Genomic DNA, 8,105 nt, shown 5'->3' on the forward strand with positions numbered 1-8,105 from the left:
TGATGAATTTAAATTGGGATTCCTTCATGGAATGGGAGAAGCGATAGAGGGAGGAGCAATCTTCCTCATACTACAACAAGCCAAATCCTCCCCCATACCTTCCCCAATGTGCATACCAAATCCAAGGATATAAGAGATACCCCATACACAACCCTCAACCACCAAACATTCAAGCACCACACCATACACCTCCATGGAATCAAACTATGTATACAGCTTGTTACCAACCATATGAACCATCACACCCTTATACACCACCTCAATACCCTCACCCACAAAATGTACCTTCCAACTTTACAACCTTTTTCCCAACCTTTGAACCTTCTCTTCCATCAAATTGTGAAGTTCTCCAACCCTTGCCCCAAGAACAACAAGACATTCAAGCATTCTTCCAAGAGCAAGAAGTATTCCGAAAGAAGCAAGGGGAGTTCATTGCTATCATAGCCAAAGCGGTGAACCGCTTGGCCTCACTACACTCAACCATTCAGGACATCCCCCTTGAAGAAGGTGGAGGATCAAGTAAGAAGTGTAGGGAGGAGGAGAACATGGAGCCTCAAGGAAAGGAGAGGAGCCAAGGCTTGAGTCACAAGAGGAGGAAGATAGAACTAGTGAACCGGAAGAGATGAATGGAAAATTGTGGGAGTTTGATCAAGAAGTAGATTGCATCATTAATGATGTTTTGCCCACCTTGGTCAACCCCCTCAATGATCTTGAAGAGCCTCTTACTTTTGAGCTTGAGATAGAAAGGGATGAGCCAGAAATTAGTGGTGAGGAAGAGGTGAGGAAGAGGTGATCGCCCAAGAAGTGGAGGCATACATACAAGGGTTTACAAGAGTGATTCTAACCCAAGGGCAATTTGAGTGGGTAACAATTTCTTCCATAAGCTTCATAGGCCCATACCAATATGCTCTCTTGGAAACGGACTACCAACTTAAGGTGCTTCTTGAGGTGTTAAATGGTGAAGGAATGAGTATTGGTTGCAATAGGAATACAAGGTATAAATGGTGCAAGATACAATTAGGAGGATTCCAAGGTTTGAGTGAGTTCTTCAAAGGTGCTTGGAGAGGTTGTTTATCCAAAGGTACAAGTGAAAGTTAACAAGAGGATGATAGAGGAACCAAAGTGTGGGATCCGGGCATACATCTCTACAACCGACAATTTTGGATCCCAATTGTTTGCCTGAGGTTGCTTGAGAGCTTGATGTACTTTGTATGGGATCCCGGAGGAGAGTCAAAGACCAAGCATGGATGGAGATTCAAGGAGGAGTAGAAACACAAGCCACCCTAGCTAGAGTCTCCTTAATAAGTCAAACTTAAGGACTGTAAACCAAAGTGCTAGGTGGAAGACACGCCACCATGGTAACATCTTTCTTACCCTTTCTCTTTGTCTTGGTTTATTGCATTTTTTGGTTTATCTTGGTTAGCTTAGGATTGGTTTAATTTTAAGTTTAGATAAGTTGAATTGTAAATGGATCATCATTTTGTGATGTTTTTAATGTTTTGGGGTTGAAATGTTGAGTGAGCTAAGGCATAACACCTTAGAAATGAAAGAAAAATTTTTGTGAAACAGGGCATCTGTGCATACGTACCTCGCTGTGCATGCACACAACTCTTATTTTCGCCATCTGTGCGGCCGCACCGACGTGTGCGTCCACACACTCCTTGCAGCGCCCTCTGGTCGCAGCGCTAGTACAGCCTGTGCATGGGCGTTGCCCTATTTTCCTTGATCTGTCGTGCGCACTGATTTATGCGTACGCACGCGTTTTCCTTTTCGCGCCATCTGTGCGGCCACACCAACGTGTGCGTCCGCAAGCAAAGTTGCGGCTCCCCTGGTAGGAGCGCTGGCTCAGCCTGTGCGCCTGCACACCCAACCCATTTCTCCCCTGTGTGTGCGGACAGACCAGTGTGCGCACGCACACATGATCCTTGCTAAAAAAAAGTGTTTTGTGCGTGCGCACCGCCTCGTGCGCACGCATACATCTTGAGACCCTCTCTGCCAGCAGCACCCGCACTCCTTGTGCGTATGAATGCCCCCAATTTTGCTGGTGTGCGTACGCACACATCTTTGTGCGTACGCATGGGTCGTGGTCTGGGCAATAATAAGGAAGGGTGCCCTGTTGGCCCACTCCTCACCCCTTTTTTACTTTCCTTATTTCTTCTTCTACCCCCTCATCCCACCCCGTCCTATCCTTCCGGCGACCACCACCGTCGCCATCTGAACTCCACCAGAACCATCACCGCCACCACATCTATCTCTCTATTTCTTCTCTTTTCTTACCTTTTCTTTTCCTTCTTCTTTATTTTATTTATTCTTTCTTCTTTCTTTTTCTTCTCTCTTTCTTCTCTTCTCCAACAAAGCTCCGTTGCCGTGAGCCTCACAATGGCTAACACAAGTGCCACTGTTACCTATCCCTTTCTTTTCTATTCTTCATCTTTGCAATTTTCTTGTTTTAATCTTCCTTTTTATACTTAGTTGCTTGCTTAATTATTGTTTTCTTTATTTAACTTTGGTTATTTAGCTTAAGTTTTGCTTAATTGCTTGTTTGTTGCATTGCAAGTGTTTAATTGTTGACTTATGGGTCGTTGATGTTTGAATTTTGGCTTGAATTAGTGAATATGTGTGATAAATCCATATTTTATGATATATTTTATGCTTAATTTGAGTGATTTATTCAATCCCTCACCCACTTATACATATTAATTGCATGGTTTTACTTTCCCTTCCTTATTATGTGATGTATGTGAAAAACATGTTTCCTATGCTTTAATATTAATTATCTTAATTACCGTTATTTCCATTCGATGCCGTGATTAGTGTGTTGAGTAGTTTCAGATCTTCTAAGGTAGGAATGACTTAAAGGATGGAAAGGAAACATACAAAAATGGAAGGAAAGCACAAAACGGAGCTTCTGAAGAAACTGGCATCCACGCGATCGCATGGACGAAGATTTCGCGTGCCAAGCGCGAATCAGCAGCGACACGGCCGCATGACTGACATGACCGCGCGCCTTAAGCAGAACGCACATGATGCGGTCGCATGACTGACGCGACCGCGTGGCAAGGAAATGCCCCAAATGACGCGACCGTTTGACCCACGCGGACGCGTGACAGAGGCCACGCACCAGAAATTGTAGAAAATGCTCATAGTGAATTCTGAAGCCCTTTTTGGCCCAAATCCAAGTCCAGAAGGCATAGGCCAGAGGTTACAAAGTGAGGGAACGCATCCATTCAGAGAGAGCTCGCCAATTTTCAATTTCCATGATTTAGATTTAGTTTGAGAGAGGTTCTCTCCTCTCTCTCTTAGGATTAGGATTAGGATTTAGGACTTCTCTTAGTTTGTAAGAGTGACTCTCGATCTAGATTTAATATTTACTTTAATGCTTTTATTCGTACCTATAAATGTTGCTAATGAGCGGATAATTTATACGCTTTTTGGCATTGTTTTTAATATGTTTTTAGTAGAATCTAGTTACTTTTAGGGATGTTTTCATTAGTTTTTATGTAAAATTCACATTTCTGGACTTTACTATGAGTTTGTGTGTTTTTCTGTGATTTCAGGTATTTTCTGGCTGAAATTGAGGGACTTGAGCAAAAATCAGATTCAGAGGTTGAAGAAGGACTGCTGATGTTGTTGGATTCTGACCTCCCTGACTCAAAGTGGATTTTCTGGAGCTACAGAACTCAAAATGGCGCGCTTCTAATTGCGTTGGAAAGTAGACATCCAGGGCTTTCCAGCAATATATAATAGTCCATAATTTGGCCAAGTTTAGATGACGTAAAAGGGCGTTGAACACCAGTTCTACGCTGCTCTCTGGAGTTAAACGCCAGAAACACGTTACAAACCAGAGTTGAACGCCAGAAATTCGTTACAACCTAGTGTTCAACTCTAGAAAGAGCCTCTGCATGTGTAACACTTAAGCTCAGCCCAAGCACACACCAAGTGGGCCCCAGAAGTGGATTTATGCATCAATTACTTACTTTTGTAAACCCTAGTAGCTAGTTTATTATAAATAGAACTTTTTACTATTGTATTAGACATCTTATGATCATAATTTCATCTATTGATCACGTTTGGGGGGCTGGCCATTCGGCCATGCCTGGACCTCTCACTTATGTATTTTCAAACGGTAGAGTTTCTACACTCCATAGATTAAGGTGTGGAGCTCTGCTGTTCCTCAAAGATTAATGCAAAGTACTACTGTTTTTCTATTCAATTCAACTTATTCCACTTCTAAGATATTCATTCGCACTTCAACCTGAATGTGATGAACGTGACAATCATCATCATTCCTTATGAACGCATGCCTGACAACCACTTCCGTTCTACCTTAGATCGAATGAGTATCTCTTAGATCTCTTAATCAGAATCTTCGTGGTGTAAGCTAGATTGATGGCGGCATTCATGAGAATGCAGAAAGTCTAAACCTTGTCTGTGGTATTCCGAGTAGGATTCAGGGATCGAATGACTGTGACAAGCTTCAAACTCGCGAGTACTGGGCGTAGTGACAGACGCAAAAGGAGGGTGAATCCTATTCCAGTATGATCGAGAACCTCAGATGATTAGCCGTGCTGTAACAGAGCATTTGGACCATTTTCACAAGAGGATAGGATACGGCCATTGGCAAGGGTGACGCCTCCAGACGATTAGCCATGCAGTGATAGCGCATCGGACCATTTTCCAGAGAGGATCAAAAGTAGCCATTGACAACGGTGATGTCCTTACATAATGCCAGCCATAGAAAGGAGTAAGACTGATTGGATGAAGACAGCAGGAAAAGCAGAGGTTTAGAGGGACGAAAGCATCTCCATGCATTTAACTGAAATTCTCACCAAGGATTTACATAAGTATTTCTATCCCTATTTTATTATTAATATTCGAAAACTCCATAACTATTCTATATCCGCCTGACTGAGATTTACAAGATGACCATAGCTTGCTTCATACCAACAATCTCCGTGGGATCGACCCTTACTCGCGTAAGGTTTATTAATTGGACGACCCAGTGCACTTGCTGGTTAGTTGTGCGAAGTTGTGATAAAAAGTTGAGATTACAATTGAGCGTACCATGTTGATGGCACCATTGATGATCACAATTTCTTGCACCAAGTTTTTGGCGCCGTTGCCGGGGATTGTTCGAGTTTGGACAACTAACGGTTCATCTTGTTGCTCAGATTGGGTAACTTTCTTTTCGTTTTCTTTTCAAAAAATTTTTCAAAAACCTTTCAAAAATTTCTCATCTGTTTTCGAAAAAAAAAAAAATTGTTTTCAAAAATATATTTTTCTTCAGAATTTTTAAGAATGAATTCTAGTGTTTCATGAAGCATGTTGAAGCCTGGCTGGCTGTAGAGCCATGTCTAAATTCTTTTGGACTGAGATTTTGGCTTAAAATTGAATGAATTACTCTCATGTTACATACTAAAGCTTGGCTGGCTATTAAGCCATGCCTAACCCTCAGATTGGAGCTTTAGAATAAGAGTGCAAGATTCCTGGAATTCATATTAAAAATTTTGGAATCCTTATTTTTCTTTTTCAAATGATTTTCGAAAAAATTAAAAGAAAATACAAAAAAAAATCATAAAATCATAAAAATCAAAAATATTTTGTGTTTATTATTTGAGTATTGAGTCAAGTTGAATGTTTGGTGTCAATTGCACATTCATCTTGCATTTTTCGAAAAAATTCATGCATTCATAGTGTTCTTCATGATCTTCAAGTTGTTCTTGGTAAGTCTTCTTGTTTAATCTTGATGTTTTCTTGTTTTGTGTCTTTTCTTGTTTTTCATATGCATTCTTGAAATCTTAGTGTCTAAGCATTAAAGATTTCTAAGTTTAGTGTCTTGCATGTTTTCTTTGCATTAAAAATTTTTCAAAAATATGTTCTTGATGTTCATCATGATCTTTAAAGTGTTCTTGGAGTTCATCTTGACATTAATAGCATTCTTGCATGCATTCCTTGCTTTGATCCATAACTTTCATGCATTGCATCATTTTGCATGTTTTTCTCTCTCATCATTAAAATTTCAAAAATCAAAAAAATATCTTCCCCTCTTTCTCTCTTAAAAATTCGAAAATTAGATTTGACTTTTTAAAAAATTTTTAAAATCTAGTTGTTTTTTTTATGAGTCAAATCAAATTTTCAATTTAAAAATCTTATCTTTTAAAAAATCTTTTTCAAAAATCAAATCTTTTTCATTTTTCTTATTTATTTTCAAAAATTTTAAAAATATTTTACAAAAATCTTTTTCTTATCTTTATCTCCTAATTTTCGAAAATAACATCATCAATTAATGTTTTGATTCAAAATTTCAAGTTTGTTACTTACTTATTAAGAAAGATTCAAACTTTAAGTTCTAGAATCATATTTTGTGATTTCTTGTGAATCAAGTCATTAATTGTGATTTTAAAAATCAAATCTTTTTCAAAACTAATTTCAATCATATCTTTTCAAAAATATCTTTCTATCTTATCTTTTTCAAAATCATATCCTTTTCAAAAATTTGATTTTAAAATATCTTTTCTAACTTCATATCTTCTTATCTTTTCAAAAATTGATTTTCAAAATTTGTTGCAACTAACTAACTAACTTTTTGTTTGTTTCTTATCTTTTGCAAAACTACCTAACTAACTCCCTCTCTCTCTAATTTTCAAAAATATCTTCCCTCTTTTTCAAAAATTTCTTTTTAATTAACTAATTATTTTAATTTGTTGATTTTAATTTTCGATAAATTACTAACCTTTTTCAAAAACTATTTTTCGAAAACCACTAACTCTTTTTCAAAAATTATTTTTGAAAATTCACTTCCCCCTATCATCTTCTTCTATTTGTTTATTTATTTACTAACATCTCTTCCTCACTCACCAAAAATCCGAACCCCCCTCTCTCTCTCTGAGTTCAGATTTTCTCTTCTTCTTTTCTTCTATTCACACAGGGACCTCTATACTGTGGTAAAAAGGATCCCTATTATTATTATTATTATTTTTCTGTCCCTCTTTTTTATATGAGCAGGAGCAAAGACAAGAATATTCTTGTTGAAGCAGGTCCAGAACCTGAAAGGACTCTGAAAAGGAAACTAAGAGAAGCTAAAATACAACAGTCCAGAAACAACCTTTCAGAAATTTTCGAACAAGAAGAGGAGATGGCAGCCAAAAATAATAATAATGCAAGGAGAATGCTTGGTGACTTTACTGCACCTAATTCCAATTTACATAGAAGAAGCATCTCCATTCCTGCCATTGGAGCAAACAATTTTGAGCTGAAACCTCAATGAGTTTCTCTGATGCAGCAGAACTGCAAGTTTCATGGACTTCCATCTGAAGATCCTTTTCAGTTCTTAACTGAATTCTTGCAGATACGTGATACTGTTAAGACTAATGGAGTAGATCCTGAAGTCTACAGGCTCATGCTTTTCCCTTTTGCTGTAAGAGACAGAGCTAGAATATGGTTGGACTCTCAACCTAAGGATAGCCTGAACTCTTGGGATAAGCTGGTCAAGGCTTTCTTAGCCAAGTTTTTTCCTCCTCAAAAGCTGAGTAAGCTTAGAGTGGATGTTCAGACCTTCAGACAGAAAGAAGGTGAATCCCTCTATGAAGCTTGGGAGCGATACAAAGGACTGACCAAAAAGTGTCCTTCTGACATGCTTTCAGAATGAACCATCCTGGACATATTCTATGATGGTCTATCTGAATTAGCTAAAATGTCATTGGATACCTCTGCAGGTGGATCCATTCACTTAAAGAAAACGCCTGTAGAAGCTCAAGAACTCATTGACATGGTTGCTAATAACCAGTTCATGTACACTTCTGAGAGGAATCCTATGAGTAATGGGACACCTCAGAAGAAAGGAGTACTTGAAATTGATACTCTGAATGCCATATTGGCTCAGAATAAAATATTGACTCAGCAAGTCAATATGATTTCTCAAAGTCTGAATGGAATGCAAGCTGCATCCAACAGTACTCAAGAGGCACCTTCTGAAGAAGAGGCCTATGATCCTGAAAACCCTGCAATAGCAGAGGTAAATTATATTGGTGAACCTTATGGAAACACATATAATCCATCATGGAGAAATCACCCAAATCTCTCATGGAAGGATCAACAAAAGCCTC

The 8,105-nt window shown here is 38.6% G+C and overlaps 1 non-coding gene across 1 annotated transcript; it reads right to left on the reverse strand.

The window, feature by feature from the left end:
• Window positions 1-7,531: 7,531 nt before the first annotated feature.
• On the reverse strand, window positions 7,532-7,639 carry LOC148545203 (small nucleolar RNA R71). Its single transcript, XR_015901872.1, has one exon. It is a non-coding gene; the product is annotated as a small nucleolar RNA R71 (small nucleolar RNA).
• Window positions 7,640-8,105: the final 466 nt, after the last annotated feature.

Source organism: Arachis ipaensis, chromosome B9 (assembly GCF_059453495.1).
Source record: "Arachis ipaensis isolate K30076 ecotype BB chromosome B9, ASM5945349v1, whole genome shotgun sequence".
NCBI classification, from domain to species: domain Eukaryota; kingdom Viridiplantae; phylum Streptophyta; class Magnoliopsida; order Fabales; family Fabaceae; genus Arachis; species Arachis ipaensis.